Source organism: Panthera uncia, chromosome B1 (assembly GCF_023721935.1).
Source record: "Panthera uncia isolate 11264 chromosome B1, Puncia_PCG_1.0, whole genome shotgun sequence".
In the NCBI taxonomy this organism is placed as follows: domain Eukaryota; kingdom Metazoa; phylum Chordata; class Mammalia; order Carnivora; family Felidae; genus Panthera; species Panthera uncia.
This window is the reverse complement of record NC_064811.1, coordinates 35,771,317-35,790,192: the sequence shown is the minus strand read 5'-3', so window position 1 is coordinate 35,790,192 and position 18,876 is coordinate 35,771,317.

Genomic DNA, 18,876 nt, shown 5'->3' with positions numbered 1-18,876 from the left:
TATGCTATAAATATTTAATTCAATATTAAAGGATGAGTGTCTAATCAATCACTTATATGAATAACATATTATAAAATAAATTTCAGTTTTTGTATTTCAGGACAACGTATTTTAAACAAAACAAATAAAACATAAAAGCATTCAGTTTTTTTATCAGTTGTCAGAAAAACCTTCACTTGTAAGAATTGAGAGTTTTATGATTTGCATTGTAGGCATTTAATAATTATGTTTAAGTGATTTTTTTAAAGTGGTAGTTAAGCAGATATGCAACTTTTACATAGAATTCAATAAAATCTTCGTATCTGTACATGCAGATTTCAAATAATTTAGGAATACATATTTTATCCTTAATATATGCTATGTCCAAATATTATTTCCTTAGAACTCTCTTTTATGAAAGAAATGACATTATGAAACATGTTTTTTAATTAATTGAATACCAAGACTATTGTATTTTGTTGAACTTGTTTCCTTAATATGGATAACCATAACATCTTTGCATGCATAAAATTTTTCCAAGTGTGCTCAGTCTCACTAACACCTTTTAAGATTAAAATAAAATTTAGTTGTCAAATAAAATAAAATCTAAATTGCTTAGAAAATTCTGGATTTACAGCAGACTAGCAAGCAGTTCATCTATGAATTTCATATACAGCTTCCTTAAGTTGTCAATTGAAGAAAACTAATTTGAATTGCTCAGGGAAAATACATTACTCTGTTTATGTTAAAAGCTGCGAGCAAGACAACCTAATGGAAATTGGGTACGCTGACTGCTATGTTGCTTGAAGCTCCTTCCGTTCCAAAGCTGAAGAGATATTTAATTATAAGTTCTAATAAGAACATCCACGTGACACAAGGAAAATACACTTCTTTTGAAAGTTCAAACATATTCAAGGAATAAGGGGAAATAGAAAACAAAAGCAAGGAGAATATACCTTTCTGGGTTCTTCAAAAATATGACCATTTACCTTGTAATTTAGAAAATTGCGGATCTAGTCCAATGTTTTACATGAAGATTCTAAAATGTTTGTCAAGTCACCCAACAGTTTTTCCATCACCAAGCTAACATTTATAGAAATGGTTGGGTCCTATCCTTCATAGATGCAATACGGCTCCACATGATGTGAGCTGCTCTACCCATGAATGGTGGTTGTCCTGTTAGAGAGAAGGGGAGCAGGGGCGCTGGCCAGGGTGATAGTCTGAAGAAAGAACCCTGTTAGGAGAAAGTGCACTGCTAGAGCCCTAAGGGGGAGCACTCTGGAGGAGAGGACAAGAGATGCCTCGGGAAGAAAACCGCTTCTTTAGAACCTAAAACTAGATCTCCATCAGGCCCTCTTGACTGCCCCAGATAGCTGCTGACTCTCCAGAACGGACAATCTACTTACTACTCAATGGAAGCAAATTAGGAGAAACAAAAATTGTGTTTGTTCTGATGCTTCTATAAAAAAAATACATCGCCACTGCTGATAATTAATGTTAATGGGTGACATTAAAATTTAGAGTCTTGCATATTTAATACAATAGGACTTAGAGCTTTTGGAAAGACGTCTGGCACAGGAAGAAGATCCCTTATAAATGAGAATGACTTGGGCGCCACAGCCAAAATGAGTGATTCAAAGGAGCATTGTTAACACTAGGCCTGGCCGACAACAGTAGGCAACACCGATAATGATTTAAAAAACAAAAACAAAAAACAAAAAAACAAGCACCTGGGTGGCTCAGTGGCTAAGCTTCCGACTTCAGCTCAGGTCATGATCTCACAGTTCCTGAGTTCCAACACTGCATCAGGCTTGCTGCTTCGGATCCTCTGTCCCCTTCTCTCTCTGCCCCCCCCCCCCCACCGTGTGTGTGTGTGTGTGTGTGTGTGTGTGTGTGTGTGTGTGTCTCTCTCTCAAAAATGAATAAACATTAAAAAAAAAAAAAGAACAGAGCTCCACAAAAGCCAAAAATATCCATATAACAAAGCGATTTGTGTAACTAATCATGAAATTCCCAAGGCCTCTCAGAAGACTCATGTGTTGTAAGTGGAGGAAGATTCATAAGAGAAAGGACTGTACACAGGGCCACACAGCCACAAACTAGAACCTTTTAACCATGGCCACTTAGAAAACTCTGGATTTACAGCTGACTAGCAAGAAATTAGTTTAGAAACTAGAAACCATTTAGAAACTAAATGGTTGCATTTTCATAAATCAGCAAAAATGTTTCTTCTCAATCTTGGCACTCATCTGCTTTTCTTCATCATGGGTTCCCATGTTGGCTGATCCTACATTAACATGCAAATTTCAAATTTTCAATGTGTTTCTTATTTTCAACTTAAAGACACTATCAAAGTTAGTATGAAGGTTATTGCCTTTGACATAGGTCTTTTACAATACTCTTTGCTTTTTAAATATAAATAACTTTAAAAAGAATAAGAGTTTTTACCCAAGTAAGACTTTCTATCACCTTGAAAGTGATTTATTAGATCCTACCAACTCCAAGCTTGGAGAAAGTGCTGAAAAGTCAGTTAGGTTCTGGCTGGTATCACCTGCTTTTCTTTTTCTATTCTTTTTCCTACTGCATCACCCTCGCATTAGCCACCTGCACACTAACAGAGAGTTTCCAGAGTCTTAAAACTCTACAAGTTTGGTAAATAGGCTGAAAACTATACAAGTTTGGCCAAAGCACCTCTCTTTGACACTTGAGGTGCTGTATGAATGGCAACATTTCCCCCCATTACTAGAAGATCCTCTTCTGACACTGAAAAACTCTTTGATGACAGAAAGGAAACTGTATGCTTCCTAAGCCATGGAAGAATTGCCAGATGGTAAATGACACTGAGTGTTTTATCAGCAAACTGCCACTCTCTGACTAGAGGCCAATAAAATGTGCTGTGAGGATTCTAGGTATTACGTGAGGAAGAAGTGTTGGGAAGGCAGATTGCCAGTGAGTAAGCACCAGAGGACTTTCCACCCAGAACAGCACATCAGCAAAGGACTTGCTGATGGTCCTTTCACAACCATTCAGCATTGCTTCAAACATTACAAATACGTAAAACATATTTGAACATCAATAGATTAAAAATTAAAGTGCATAAATCAAATTTAGAAAACCATTTAGAAAAAGTTATATTATGGATGATATGCATTAGGTTTTCCATGACTGTAAAAATTCCCCAAGGTTGTTTTCAGTTTTATGTTATCAAGTACTTTAATTTCCAGTCTGCATACAAAAATTAATAGAGGTTCATGTTATTTTCATGATTCTACAGAAACAGTGTTCTGTCACTTATTAGCTGCATAAACTTTTCATAATATAGAAACTTACAAGAGTCCCTTAATTCTTTTGAATCATTTCTTCATATGTCAAGGTGAGAGCTAGAACAGCTCTTGGACAAAGCTGATCCATCAGAAATGTGATTTCCCTTCCCTCTTTATTTCCTTCCCATAGAGTTAAGTACAATAAGACCTTTTCAGAAAAATGCATTTTGTTAATGTTTACAACACTTTACTTGAAGTTTCATAACTTCCGAAAAGTTGAAAGAATAGGGTAGATAGAAGTATATAAGTCTATCGACAAATAGACTTTTTAATTTACGAAAACACCAGTGAATTCGGTGAAGTATAGGAGTGTCCTTTGTATTTAGGTTGAACCTCATGGAACTGCTACTTTTATAGGTTAAAAGTACTCAAATATCTGCATTTTCGTGTGATTCAAAGGAAATACAACTAACACACTTATACCATTTGCCCAGGTTCACCAATTGTTCATGATTTGCCCATTTGTTCACCCTTCTAGACATAAAAATAAATATAGATATATTCATTCATGTGTCTATCTATCCCTTTATCCATCTGCCTGCCTATCTATGTATCTATTCCATAGTATCATATATTCAATCAATCATCTAATTATGCCACTCCCATTATTCTAAAGCACTAAACTCTCTCTCCACACACGCAGATGCACACATAGTATTCATATTTCTTGTTCTTTTTTATAGATCCATAGTACTCCATTATGAGGGAAGGGATGTACCACAGATTAGTCAACAAATCTCTGTGACAATTAACGATAGTCTCGGTATTTTGCTATTATAACTAATTTCATAATAATTAACATTATGCATAAGTTTTATTGTTGTTTTAGGGTTTTTGTTGTTGTTGTTCTTTAAATTGATGGAATTCACTTCCTAGAAGCAGAATTGTTGAGTAAATGGGTAAATATATATATCTGCTGAATGTCCCTCCAAAGAAGGATATTATTTTAAAATCCCATCAATGCAAGACAATGCCTGTTTCCTCATAGGGTATTGTCAATCTGTGGTCAATCTAATAGCTGTGAAAGATTATCACAGTGTGATTTTGTGTTTCTCTTATTTTAAAAGAAACTGAGTGTATTTTTGTTTGTTTGGTTGGTTGGTTGGCTGGTTGGTTGGTTGGTTAAATAAGGGCCATTTGTACATATGATTTAAGAATTTTAAAAATCATATTAAAATGTTTAAATTTTATCTTTTCTATATTGCAAATGTATATTAACTTGTTATTGACTTCTTTTACTTTGCATATGTATTTTTCCAGGCAGGTTCTTTGTTGTTGTTGTTGTAGTTGTTGTTGTAGTTTTGTGGGGTTTTATGGTAGTCAAATTTATCATTTTTTCTATATTGCATATCTAGGTTATAAAGAAAGTTGTTCATAGTTTCTTTAAGGATTTGTGTGTTTTCAGAGTTTGATCTCACACCCATTTTGACTCTATTTTCGATTTTTAATTTTTTTGTGATGTACAGCTATAATTTTATCTTTTTTTTCCAAATGGCTATCCAGATTATTGATATCATTTACTTAAATGTCCATCTTTCCTCTACTGTTTTGAACACCACCATTCACATATACTAAATTTCCACTTGAACTAGGTCTATGTCTGAACTTCCTTTTCTGTTCTACCTATTCATGTGACCACCTTACATTTTGTTTTGTTTTGTTTTGTTTTTAATTGAGGCTTTGTAATGGGTCAAAATCTAGGAGTTCTATTGACAGAACTCCTTCAATGCTCTCCTCCCCTCCCCACCCCACCCCCCAGTTTCTTCTGTGCTGTACTAGGATGCTACTTTTTTTTTTTTTTAACTTAACCCCTTTTAGAAGACACTTTCTTTAGCTCTAGGGCAAAACTCAATCTAAACAAGCAAACATTTATTAATTTGGCATTTTGTGATGTGAAATCAACATACTTAAATTAAAATTTTATCTCTATTTGTTCAAGTCTACTTTGTTTTTTTTGTAGTGTTTGAAAATTTCCTGTTTGAATAAAGCTTCTCCCCCAACAGGAAGTCCTCCCTATAGGAATGCCTCTTGAGACAGTTTTCCCTGAGCTCTTTTATATATAGTGTTTTATTCCTATACATTTGATACTTTAAGAACAACTTAGCTTATCATACAACCCTTGGCCCATAATTTGTTTGCTTTTAATGTGTAATTGAGAAGCTGAAGAAAATCCAGGGTCCCTTCTTTTGCAACTTGGTCTACATATTTTTTTCTTAATGTTTGAAGTCTAATAATTTTATTAGTCTGTTTCTCATTATTTTCTGTTCCAGTACATTTTCCCAGGTACATGGTGATTTTTAAAACGGAGTCGTTTATTTCCAGAATCTTTTTGTGGACAAAGGTTTTACGGGTACAATGGACCCTTTCCTATTCTCTGCATCAATTGTCTTGTCTGAATCTTTTTGCCTTTTTATATTTTTCATTTTGTTCTCAGAGATATTTTCATGTAATTTTTCAAGACTCTGATTATCTTTTCAGTCAAATGTATTTTATTCTGACACCTTATAATTTAATTTTTCTAAAGTTACTTTTTCTCTTTCTCCCATTTCTTTCCTGAGTTATATCAGCTCTCCTTTCACAGATTCTTATGGTTTTTCCACTTACATTATAAACTTTGAATCATGTATTCAATGACTTTTTCATATCGATAAATGCCTGATAAAAGATATTTAAATCTATTCAATTGTTTCATAGTTTCATTCTGCTCTCTGTTGTCTGGTGGAGAGAATTTTCATCAGCTAAAATATTTTTGATCCCCCTTCTTTTATTAGTTTGCTACTTTCTGTTTATTTTTAAAAGTCTTGATACAGTTTTATGTAGACAGTGGTAAGGGGTTTGGGCTCCAGTGGTCTTTTTGGTGCTCTGTTTAGATATCATCATATCTCTTTGCTGATTGGGTGTGTCATTCCTTAGGGGCTGTGGCTATTGACGCTAATGCTCATACCTCACTCTTTCAAATTTCTCCAGGAGATTGCTCTTGGACAACCGGAGGTGCATCACCTGGAGATCCCTGTTTCCCCCATGAGAGCCCAATAACTACTCTGTGAAGACCTACAAAAAAACGGTTTCCTTGCCTTAAGGTACAGTGAAGTCTATGGTTCCATTTACACGCCAGAGTTCCTGTAGGATAGGACAAACCTGACTCTTAGCTGAAACTTCAGCATTGCCTGTCATCTTCCCCTTCCCAATCACGCTTATCTTCCTGTGTCCTTCCATTTCTCTATTGCATTTTTCTTCCGGTTTATCCTGGGACTACTCATTTAATATCTCAGTTGCCCATGGGCCCCTTTTGGTCATATCTTCTAGGCAACCCAACCTAAGACAGTCATTTACTATCTTTTTGTGGGAGTTGTTTTAGTCAAGAGCACCTTTTGAAGGGAGCTGGGGTGTCTTCCGACTTTGTAATTTAATTTTCTTTCTTAATTTCTTTCTTTTTTCTTAAAAAATTTTTTTAATGTTTATTTAGTTTTTGAGAGACAGAGACAGAGTGCGAGTGGGGGAGGGACAGAGAGAGAGAGGGAGACAGAATCCAAAGCAGGCTCCCGGCTCCAAGCTGTCAGCACAGAGCTGGATGCCGGGTTTAAACTCACAGACCGTGAGATCATGACCTGAGCTGAAGTCGGACGCTTAACTGACTGAGCCACCCAGGTGCCCCTCTTAATTTCTTTCTTAATCTTAATTTCTATATTTTTCAATTTTACTTTTAGATTGAAAGAGAGTGAGCACAGGAGCAGGGGGGAAGGGCAGAAGGAGAGAGAGAGAGAATCTGAAGCAAGTGCCACACTCAGTGCAAAGCCCGACTCTTGGGGGCTCAATCCCACAATCCTAGGATCACGACTTTGAGCCGAAATCAAGAGTCGGTTGCTGCTCAACTGACTGAGCCACCCAGCTGCTCCTTAATTTCTATTTTTTAATACCTTTTCTTTACATACAAAAAGGATACATTGCCCAACTCACATCCCGTTATTCTAAGCAACATGTCACCTCTGTTCTTGTGTATTTTCAAGGCCTCGCCTTTGGACTCCTCAGAAGCTGGTCCTTTGATCTATCAGTTCTTAATTGTGATCTTAGTATTTTCCCATTCACAGCAAGTCTTTCTCTTTCTAAGATGAATTCATCTAGTATATCTTAAAGCTTTGCCTTCCTTTTTCACCAAGTCCCCACTTGAGTCTGTACTCATTGTGGGCTCTGGAGACAGTTCTGTTGGATTTGGTGATATTTGTCCCTATGTATGTATAATATAAATATATGACATTTAATTATTTAGTATTCTTTGCCATCTAGTTTTGTCGTAGACCTGTATTTTAGGGGGATTTATTTGCTTTCCCGCTTACGTTTTGCGTGTGTGTTGTCTGTCTTTCTTTCTTTCTTTCCTTCTTTTTTTCTGTCTGTATGAACATGCTTGATTTATTCCTTGTTTAATTTCTTTATTCATAAAAATCAATTTTAATAAATATGCCCTCAAAATCCACAGGATTAAATACCTTCAGGTCACCAAAAAACTAACACCAAGTCTCAATAATTTCCTAACAAAGAGTGCCAAAAAATAATAATAATAACCTTCTTCAGACTTTATCTCTACTGCTTTATAAACTAAAACCCATCAATAAGGAAGCCATGAGAATCTGACAATTTGAAATAAAGTACATATGTCTGCTTTTATTTACGAAGAGCAGCCAAAGTTTACCCAAATGCAAAGAATTTGCTTGGAACCTAGCAATTGGGGCCGGAGGGGGGGGGGGGGGCGGAGAATCCTTCTATAGGAAAGAAATCCTAGAATTCCTTTATCTGGAAAAGTTTAAAACTCTTTTTGGCTGTGGAATAACCATTTATCTTGTTAATTTGTTAAATTTTCAGAGTAACTATTTTAAGCATCTTATTTAAATTTTCCACATTCATACTTAGTTAATAAAATAAATTAGACAATTATAGCTAATTCACAAAGTTTCTTTGGCACTAGTATACTCAAATGAAATTAGATACCAAATTTAAAATAAATCAGACAATGTTTGTATAATTGATATTCAAACATATCACTTAAATAAGTAACATGGTTTTTAGAGTTAACTTAGAATTTTAAAAATCTGGCTATAGTTTCATCATTTTCTATTTTTTTCATTTATTTGTCTCATTCTGGTTGTGTCATAATAAGAAACAATAAAAGGAAATAATCGAAAATCACTATTTTAAAATATTACAATTCTACATAAAATATGAGCCTAGAGATAATTGAAAGAAATATATATAGTTTTGTCATTTATCTTCAGAAATGTAATATGTGCTATTTAATATCCTGATAATAATATCTTCCTTCGTAGAGTAAGCTGCCTGCTCATTTGTATATCTCTAGATTCTATAATAGTACATGAAATAAAGTATGCACTAAAAAGTATTTAATGAATGATGTTTTAAAGGTTTACATTCACACTTTCCTTCTACTTGGACTATTCATTCCTTCTCTTTACACAGTTAATTTTTTCCTACTCTTTGGTTCTCACTTGAAGGAGAACCTCTTCTCAAAAATGCCTTCCCTGATTTCCCTGACTAGGATGACTCAACCTGCCTCTCAATGAACCCTTAAAGTCCATTAAGAATATTTGTTCCGGGTGCCTGGGTGGCTCAGTCGGTTAAGTGTCTGACTTGGGCTCAGGTCATGATCTCACAGCTCGTGAGTTTGAGTTCCACCTTGGGCTCTCTGCTGTCAGCCCAGAGCCCACTTCAGATCCTCTCTCCCTCTCTCTCTCTCTCTCTGCCTCTCCCCTGCTGGTTCTCTCTTGCGCACTCAAAAAATAAACTTAAAAAAAGAATATTTTTCACAACTGCAATTTTGCTGTTGTTTATCAATATTTCGCTAAATCCATATCTCTGAGTAGGGTCTTAGGGCAACCAGTGGCTTAAAAGTTATCCTATCCATAAAGTTATTCCATCACAGTTCAAGAGGTCAGATGTGTGAAATTCAGGTGTCAGCAGGATTGTTTCCTTTTGGAAGCTTTAAGGAGACTCTTAGTTAATAACAGAACACCATAGACTAGGTAGATTAAACAAAAATGTATTTCTCACAGTTCTGGAGGTTAGAAAGCCAAACATCAAGGTGCCAGCAGGTGAGAGCACTCTTCCTCCTGTGCTGATGACCATCTTTTCATTGTATCCTGACATCTTCTTATAAGGACATTAATCCCATCATTTGGGCCAGACCTTATTATCTCATCTAAACCTGATTACTTCCCAAGATCCCACCTCCTTAAACATCACTGAGTATTAGGATTTCAACATGAATTTCTGACAGGGTGACACAAACATGCATTACATAATATTTCATCCCTGACCCTCCAAATTTATATCCTTCCCAGAGGCAAACATTCATTCCATCTCAAAAGCCCCCAAAGTCTTCATTCCAACATTTAATGTCTAAAGTCCAAAGTCCCACCTAACCATTATCTAAATCATTTCATCCTGAAGCAACATTCTTCAGTTATGAACCTGTGAAACCAAACAAGTTATGTGCTCCCAAAATACAATGGAAGGACGGTCATTTCCATTCTAAAAGAGAGAAATTGAAGAGAAGGAAAGAGAAATTGAAGAGAAGGAAACCAATCAAGTTCAAGACATAACAAGGTAAATCCCATGAGATCTTAATGTTCAAGAATAATCCTCTTTGGTTTGATGCTCTGTCCTCCAGGCCACTGGGGCAGTAGTGTCACTCCCACAGCTTAACAAGGCATTGGCCATGCTGCTGCCCTTGACAGTGGTCCCATCCACACCACCACTTTCTGTCAGACACCCATGCTGCAGTTCTGCCTCGATGTGGGTCACATTCCCATAGGTCATCTGCCCTATTGAAATCTAGGGTACCTTGATGATTTCCAAATCAATTTCAGGGCGATTTTACTATTTTCTTGAAGAATAGTGCAAAGGTACAGCTGAATAGCTTTATCATCCTGTCCTGTAGAATCTAAGAGTGACAGCCTTCTTTCAAGGAGTCTCTTTTCCCTTCAGTTCAAACTGGCAGTTTTCCTGCTGCGGTTGTTGATGAAGTCTGTGGGTTACTCCAATACTAATCTTCTTATCAAATGTTTGTCCTGCCAAACCCTTCATGATCTCTTCAAAATATGCTTTCTTATTTCTTGCAATATGGATGCATGCAATATGGTTACTGCATGCTAACCTATGATGCCACTGGAGCTCCATGTTCTGGTTCTTTTTAAATGAACAATTCCTTCTTCAATTCATTTCTTTCTTCTTGCATTTTACTAGGAACCAAGCGACTCCTTCAACATTTTGCTTAGAAATCCTCTCAGCTAAGAATTCAATTTCATCACTTGTAAGTTCTACCTTCTGCGAAAAACTAGAACACAAACACAATTCAGCTAAGTTCTCTACCACATTATAAGAATATTAGTTTTTCTCCAGTTTCTGATAATATATTCTTTTCTGCCTGAGATTTCATCAGAATGGCTTTTATTTTCCATATTTCTACCAACATTTGCTTCATGATTATTTTTGTATTCTCTGAAAAGATAGATGCTTTCTCTCCAGCTCTCCTTTTTTTCTTTCTATGCTCTCATCAGAGTCACCTTTAAAAGTTACTCCATGGCAATCTCAGCTTTTTCTAGCATGCATCTCAAAATTATTCTAGCCTCTACTCTTTACCCATTTTCAAAGCTGCTTCCTCCTTTTCTGCTTTCAAACAGAACCTCACTTTTCAGTACCAATTTCTTAGTTTGGACTGTTATGACAGAATATAACAGGGTGTATTAAACCACAAAAATTTATTTCTCACAGTTCTGGAGGCTCAAAAGTCCAAGTTCAAGGTGTGGCCGATCTCTTATCTGGTGAGAACACTCTTCCTGGCTTACAGATGGTGATCTTCTTGTTATATATATCCTCACATGATAGGAAGACTAATATCTGTCTTTTCTTTTTATAACTTTTCTTTTTTAAAGTTTATTTATTTATTTGGAGAGAGGCAAGAAGAGTACATGCATGTGCAGGGGGGGAGCAGAAAGAGAAGGAGAGAGAGAACCCATGCTGGTAGCACAAAGCTGGAGGAGGGGTTCGATCTTGCAAACCCTGAGATGATGACCTGAGTCAAAAGCAAGAGTCAGATGCTTAACGGACTGAGCCGCCCAGGCTCTCTCTTCTTAGAAAAACACTACTTTCTCATTTGGAAAGACTTTATCTCCATAAGACTTTATCTAAACCTAATTACTTCCCCATGATTCCCCTTCCTAATACTATCTCACTGGAGGTTAGGATTTCAAAATATGAATTGTGAAGTGATGCAGAAACATGCAGTCCATTATCCTGCTCCATGCTTCTCTCCTAGCTTTATGTACATTGCTAATCTTTGACATTCATTGGTTTGTAGATGCACCATTTTATTGTCTCTATTGTCACATGAACTTCTTCCTTGTATATCTTCACATGGCCTTCTCATATGGACAGTAGTCATGGGACTTAGGGCTCTTCATAATCCAGTATGACTTCATCTTAACTAATTGCATCTGCAAAGGTCTTATTTCAAATAAGATCACATCTGTTTGGACATAAATTTGGGGGAAATAATGCTCATCCCAGTGTACTCTCCAGCTACATTTTAAATTATGTAAGGACAGAAATAGAGTAGGTTTTTGGTCACTGTTGTATTCCTATCATCCATCTATGCAGATGCTCAATACATATACAGGAATGAATAACACATTCCAACTTTATCTGATTACAAATATATTGTGGTACTTGGGGTGGTAGTAAGAACACAGGATAAGAATGGTCTGCTATCCCAGTCTTTCACTGATCAAAATTACTGAACATCTTCACTCTGATTCCTTGACATTTTGCAACTGGAATCAAAATGAGGAGGGAACCAACACAGTACATTTTTTGTTTAAGAGGAAAAATGAGATGTACATTCCAGAATTCCCTAGAATCACAACTTCTTAAACTAAATCTTTTAACCAGCCTGAGAGATCATTACAATTACTGTTTATAAAGTAGATAGTATAGGGATTTCAGATTGCAACATTAGTCTTTTCTTTGTTGTATGTGTCTGGCCAACTTAATGGTTCTGCTGTCATGTTATGCCTGAGATAGTGCCTGATAATGCGTATGTGGCAAAGTGAGTTAGGATCATCACAGTCAACTCTTGAGACTAAAATCAATTCATATTATTTTGAAGACTCTGGCAAAATCATAAAATTATTTTTTTTAGGAGAGCCAAGGATGATGAATATGAAATCTTGTCTTCATTGCCCTGCTTCATGAAAATGTTTTCTCAAACATGAACAAGTTATACCAACTACGCTAATAAGAGCTAAAATCTTTGTGAACTTTTCATAAGAGATCACAAGAAAAATCTTTTAGCTGAGGCATTAAAATAAATAATTCCTGGATATTCCTGCCATGAAACTGAAATAAAATATCAATTATCAATTCTTTTTTGGAAGGGGGGAAGATTAACTTCTAGAAGCACAAGGAGACTTTCTGGAGTGATAGAAACGTTCTAGATTGTGGGAGATGCAGGAGAGAAGCATCAAAGGAAAAGACTTCAAAAGGGAAGGGCTGGAGAAGGTGCAAGGCCTTAGGACATGTTTACATAGCTGAATGCACGGCTGTGGCTCCTAAGGAACGTCTAGAGCCATTAACATTGTCCAAGGCTGGATCCTCCTTCACAGCTGACCCTTCCTAGTGATATAGAAACCAGTTAACTGGAAATTCAACCTTGCAAAGCTAAACCATTATTGATTAACACACTTGCTTAGCTGACTTTATGCACATAGTCTTTAGCAATTATCCTAATAAAAAGAAGCTTCATTCTGGAGTGGGGCCTCATTCTGACTGAAGTATGAGGACCTTCACTTAACTGCACTTTGCAGGACTCATCTTTTGCGATTCCGGCCATACTCCCTGCAACACTAGATCATGACTGTGGGTCGGTTACATGACTATACACATTTTTTTAAAATGTTTTATTTATTTTTGAGAGAGAGATCGGGAGTGGGGGGAGAGAGAAAGAGAGAGAGAGAGAGAAGGGATGGCAGAGTCAGAGGGAGACACAGAATCTAAGCAGGCTCTAGGCTCCAGGCTTTGAGCTGTTAGCACTGAGTTCAATGCAGGGCTCGAACCCATGAGCCATTAGAGCATGACCTGAGCTGAAGCTGGATGCTTAACCAACTGAGCCACCCAGACACCCCATGACTGTACACATTTTTTTTAAATTAGCATTTTTTTTACTTAAAACTAGTGAGTTTTGTTATATGTGAATTATACCTTAAGATAATTTTTGATATTTTTATATTTTTATTGAAGTATAATTAACATAGAGCATTATACAAGTTTCAGGTGTATGGTATAATGATTCAACAATTTTATACGTTACTCAGTGATGATCACAATAAGTGTATTCTTCTTTTTTTTCAAATTTTTTAGTGTTTATTTTTGAGTGAGAGAGACAGAGTGCAAGCGGGGGAGGGGCATAGAGAAGAGGAAGACAGAATCCAAAGCAGTCTCCAGGCTCCCAGCTGTCAGCTGTCAGCACAGAGCCCAATGTGGGGCTTGAACTCACAGACTGTGAGATCATGACCTGAGCTGAAGTGGGATGCTCAACAGATGAGCCATCCAGGTGCACCCACAATAAGTATATTCTTAATACCCTTTATCTATTTCACTGATCCCCCACCCATCTCCCCTCTGACAACCACCAGTTTGTTCTCTGTATTTAAGAATCTTTTTGCTTATCTTTTTTCTTTGTTCATTTGTTTTGTTTCTTAAATTCCACCTATGAGTGAATTCATATGGTATTTGTCTTTCTCTGACTGACTAGTTTCACTTAGCATTATACCCTCTCTGTCCAACCATGTTGTTGCAAAAGTCAAGATCTCATTCCTTTCTAATATAATATTTGCTTTATCCATTCATCCGTGGATGGACACTTGAGTAACTTCCATACCTTAGCTAATGTAAATAATGCTGCAATGAGCATAAGGGTGCATATATCTTTTTGAATTAGTGTTTTCATTTTCTTTGGGTAGATACCCAGTAGTGGAATTACTGGATCATATGGTACTTCTGTTTTTAATTTTTTGAGAAACCTCCCTACTGCCTTCCAAAGAAGATATACAATTTGCCAACAGACACATGAAAAGATACTGAACATCACTAATCATCAGAGAAATGCAAATCAAAACCACAATATGATATTACCTTACCCCTGTCAGTATGGCGAGAATCAAAAAGACAAGAGATGACAAGTGTTGGTGAGGATGTGGAGAAAAAGGAACCCTCATTCACTGTTGATGGGAATGCACATAACATGATTCTTTTTTTTAATTTTTTTTAACGTTTATTTATTTTTGAGACAGAGAGAGACAGAGCATGAATGGGGGAGGGGCAGAAAGAGAGGGAGACACAGAATCGGAAGCAGGCTCCAGGCTCTGAGCCATCAGCCCAGAGCCCGATGTGGGGCTCGAACTCACGGACCTGAGTCGAAGTCGGACGCCTAACCGACCGAGCCACCCAGGCACCCCGCACATAACATGATTCTTAACACTTGTAAGTTCTCATGTTTTGCTTTGGGTCATCAAAGACATATTTAATCTTTGCCTAATCTTTGATCTTGAGTCAAATTATGACAAAAGAGCTGGTCTGGTGATTTGTGCTTTTCTTGGTATTCAAGGCTGGTTTTAATTAGACTAAGGAGTCTTTCAATAATACCTGCTGTTTCCTGAGTATATATATAGTGCAAACATGCTAAGTAGATGAGCACCAACTGCAAAAAACACTTTTGGTAAGGAATAAGGCAAGGTGCACCTGCACTCCAATAACAGTCTGACATCTGGGACCGGCTTCTCATGCTGAAAAGTTCAATCCTAAAATAGGTCCTTTCTCTGGTCATGAAGGACCTTAGCTTTAAACACCTTTTTAAGAAAACTGGTATTTCTTAAACTTACTTATAATATTGACGTGCCTCTACAACATGTTTAATTTGTTTCTTTTACATAAGTGGGGTAGTGTCTTAACTCAGTGAGGAGGATAAGAGAAGCATGGAAAAAAATAGTGCAAAATATTGATAATTTATATTTTATATATTTTTCTTTTACCACTCAATTATCTTACCAACCTTACTTGGGCATCTGTAGTAGCATCATTGATAGTGATTTGATCATTAGCTTGAGTAATGCTTAGTTGTTATGGACTGAGTAATGCTTAGTTTTTTGTGGTGCTCCTAACTCCAAAATTAATAGATTAATTAATAGGTTGGGTCCTAATCCTTTGTGTAATGGTATTAAGAGGTGAGACCTCTGGGAGGTAATTAGGTGGGGCCTTACTGAACGGGATTGATGCTCTGATAATAAATGAAAGTGATGAGAACTAAAATAAAAATTTAAAATAAAACAATAAAATGTGATTTTATCTATTAAAAATGAAAAAAAAATTATCTCTCTTTCCACCCCATGAGATTAGAATAAGAAGACAACACTCTGCAGCTCAGAAAGAGTGCTCTCACTTGACACTGCATCTGCTGACACCTTGACCTTGGACTTGCCAGGATCCAGAACTGAGAAAAAAAATTTCTGTGTAAACCCCCCAATGTATGATATTCTGTTTTGGCAGACAAAACTGACTATGGCAGTTGTACAAAGGCCTTCCCCTTCATCAAGATATTAGGGACATAAGTAACTGGAGTGATCTAGTCTTTTTCATAAATATTAGATTCTTGGGGCGCCTGGGTGGCGCAGTCGGTTAAGCGTCCGACTTCAGCCAGGTCACGATCTCGCGGTCTGTGAGTTCGAGCCCCGCGTCAGGCTCTGGGCTGATGGCTCGGAGCCTGGAGCCTGTTTCCGATTCTGTGTCTCCCTCTCTCTCTGCCCCTCCCCCGTTCATGCTCTGTCTCTCTCTGTCCCCAAAATAAATAAAAAAAAACGTTGAAAAAAAAAAAATATTAGATTCTTGTGCCAAAAGCATAGGTAGAGCCAATTGACTTTTCAAGATTAATTTTTAAAATAATCATGTTTACATTGATTCATAAACTCTTCTTCAAATGTGACCTACAAGATAAGGTTTATTTTTTACCTATATATATATATTTTTTTGGCTCAGTGACTAAATTCCAATTAAATTGAATTTGTGAATACTGATATATCCAAAGATATCTTGAGAAGTCTGAAACAGCCTTCTGTAGATAGCCTATTCCAATGAGGCTGTCTTTACAAAGTGATTTTTAGTGATACAAACCACTTCTTTCCAAAGAGTTCAAGTTTGAATGCAAGTGGAAGATTCTGGATTAAAAAATCACCCTGCAATGCTATTGCATTGTTTCCAGTCTATCAAATGTATTAATAAACAAATTTTTCTAAGAGAGGCTGGAGCACATAGTAGACTCCACTGATAGCTACAATCTTATATTTACCATTGTTATGATTATCACAGTCCTTGAATATAAGAATAGAACCTTAGTGTTGATTGCAGAAATTCTACACAAATTTCTAAAGAGGAGGAAAAAAATCTCTATTAAATGGGTCTGATATTATATAGTTGATTGAAAATTAAATTCTGAGAAACATACTAATGCAGTCCGATTGGCTAATCCATTTTTTGAGCCAATCAAAGTCAGTGTTTTTGTTCTTGAATTCTACTGAAAGTTCTAATAATTACAAATTAGTCTATCATGTCACATAAAACGCTCCTGATGTCTGGTGGCAGAGGCACAGCTCTGGTGCCTCGCATTCTTTTAGCAGATGCAAGAAGCAGTGTAACCCCTCTCATGGGTATTCATACCAAATAGGAATTCCAGTGATCCCAAGGCAGCACCCATGAGCCTGTGGTCAGGCAGTCAGCCTCAAGCACCCATTCATGTACCACCCTTCCTCCAGTGAATCCACTTCTTTGTGAGCCAGCTTCTCTCTGGTTCTTTCTTCTCAACCTCTCCTTCTCTTGCTTCTTCTGTAGCGTTTGCTTCTTTGCTACCAAAAGTGACTTCCCTGTGACCTAGCAGGTCAGGTCAACACACTTTCACAGAATACATCAGCAAAGCTCCAAAAGACAAGTATTTCAGTCTATTCAGGCTGCTAACAAAACACCACAGGTTTAGTTGCTTATAAAGAGAAACTGAGTTCTCATAGTTCTGGAGGCTGATGAGTCCAAGGTCAAAGTACCTACATGGTTGCTTTCTGATGGGAGGGACTTCTTACTGGTTCATTGCTGCCCTTCTTGCTCTGTCCTCACATGATGGCAAGGGGCTTACACACTCTCTGGATTCTCTTTTACAAGAACACTCATCCCATTCACGAGGGCTCCACCTTCATGATCTAAGCACCTTCCAAAGGTCCCACCTTCTAATACCATCATCCTTGGGGGGGAGAGGTGGGGCGGTCAGGATCTCAAATTATAAATTTTGAGGGAACATAAATATTCAAACTGTAGCAGCAATTATTTCTGATACATCAAACTCATAGTAGGGGACTGACAGATTGGAGAGAAATATTTTCAATTAAAAAAGATGGAATAATATTAGCTCCTGTATATCAACAATAACAACACAAATGAAAGAAAAAAAAAAAACAGTAAAAATGGAGAACAAAAATATTTAAAAATCCAGAAATTTTAGATGGAGAAGTGCACATGACTAGCCTTACTAGTAATTAGAGAAAGTAAAATTAAAATAACTAGAAAGGACTCCATACCCATCAGATTGGCAAAAGATAAAACAAGATATTTTAAAAGGCTGGTAATACCAATTATTGCCAAAAAATGTGGGATAATAGGAATCCTCATGACCTGTTGACAGGAGTGTAATAGAGTAAATCTATTATATAATGGAACCTATCAGCATTTAGGAAAATCAAGTATATGTAAATTTTGTTATTCACTAAGCCTACTCTTGGGTATGGGTACCAGAAGAAATTTTGCCTGGGCCTTTGAGGTTGCTCATAAAAGGCTACTCATTGTCATGAAATTTCAGTAGTTGAGATTTAAAACCAGCTGGATATCTATAAATAGGGAAGAGGATGAATAAAATTTGGTAGATGCATAACATTGAGTAAATGCAGGGAAAACTTTTCAAAACATTCAAACATGAAACAAGAATAAACAATTTCTCTTCTTTATTATTGTTTCCTAAAAATGTTGAAGCTGAAAATATTATTTTGCTGTTAAAATATTGTTTAACATCATAAAGGACAAGTAGATTGAAAAAAAAAACATTAAAAAAAACCAACAACAACAACTTGTATTCCCTTTCAATGGGGCAAATGCCCTCCAATATTCTAAAGTTCAATATCCTGATCCATCAAAATAAAAATTTGCAAAGGTGTAACATATGCCATTGCTGTGAAATTTGCTTTTTGATTGAATCAAAAAATTATTTCATAGGCAGCCAACCCATTCTGGTAACTAATCTACTGTACCAAAAGACACACTTAAAAACAGCACACATTCATCCATTTTAGTCCTATTTTAAAAAGGTGAAGTTGGGTATTGTAATAATTTACGTGAAATACAAAATATTTAAGTGGTTTTTCTCAAATGCATTTATGTTACCCACTTAATCAAAAGCCCCAAGTCAAGTATCCTTTGGACC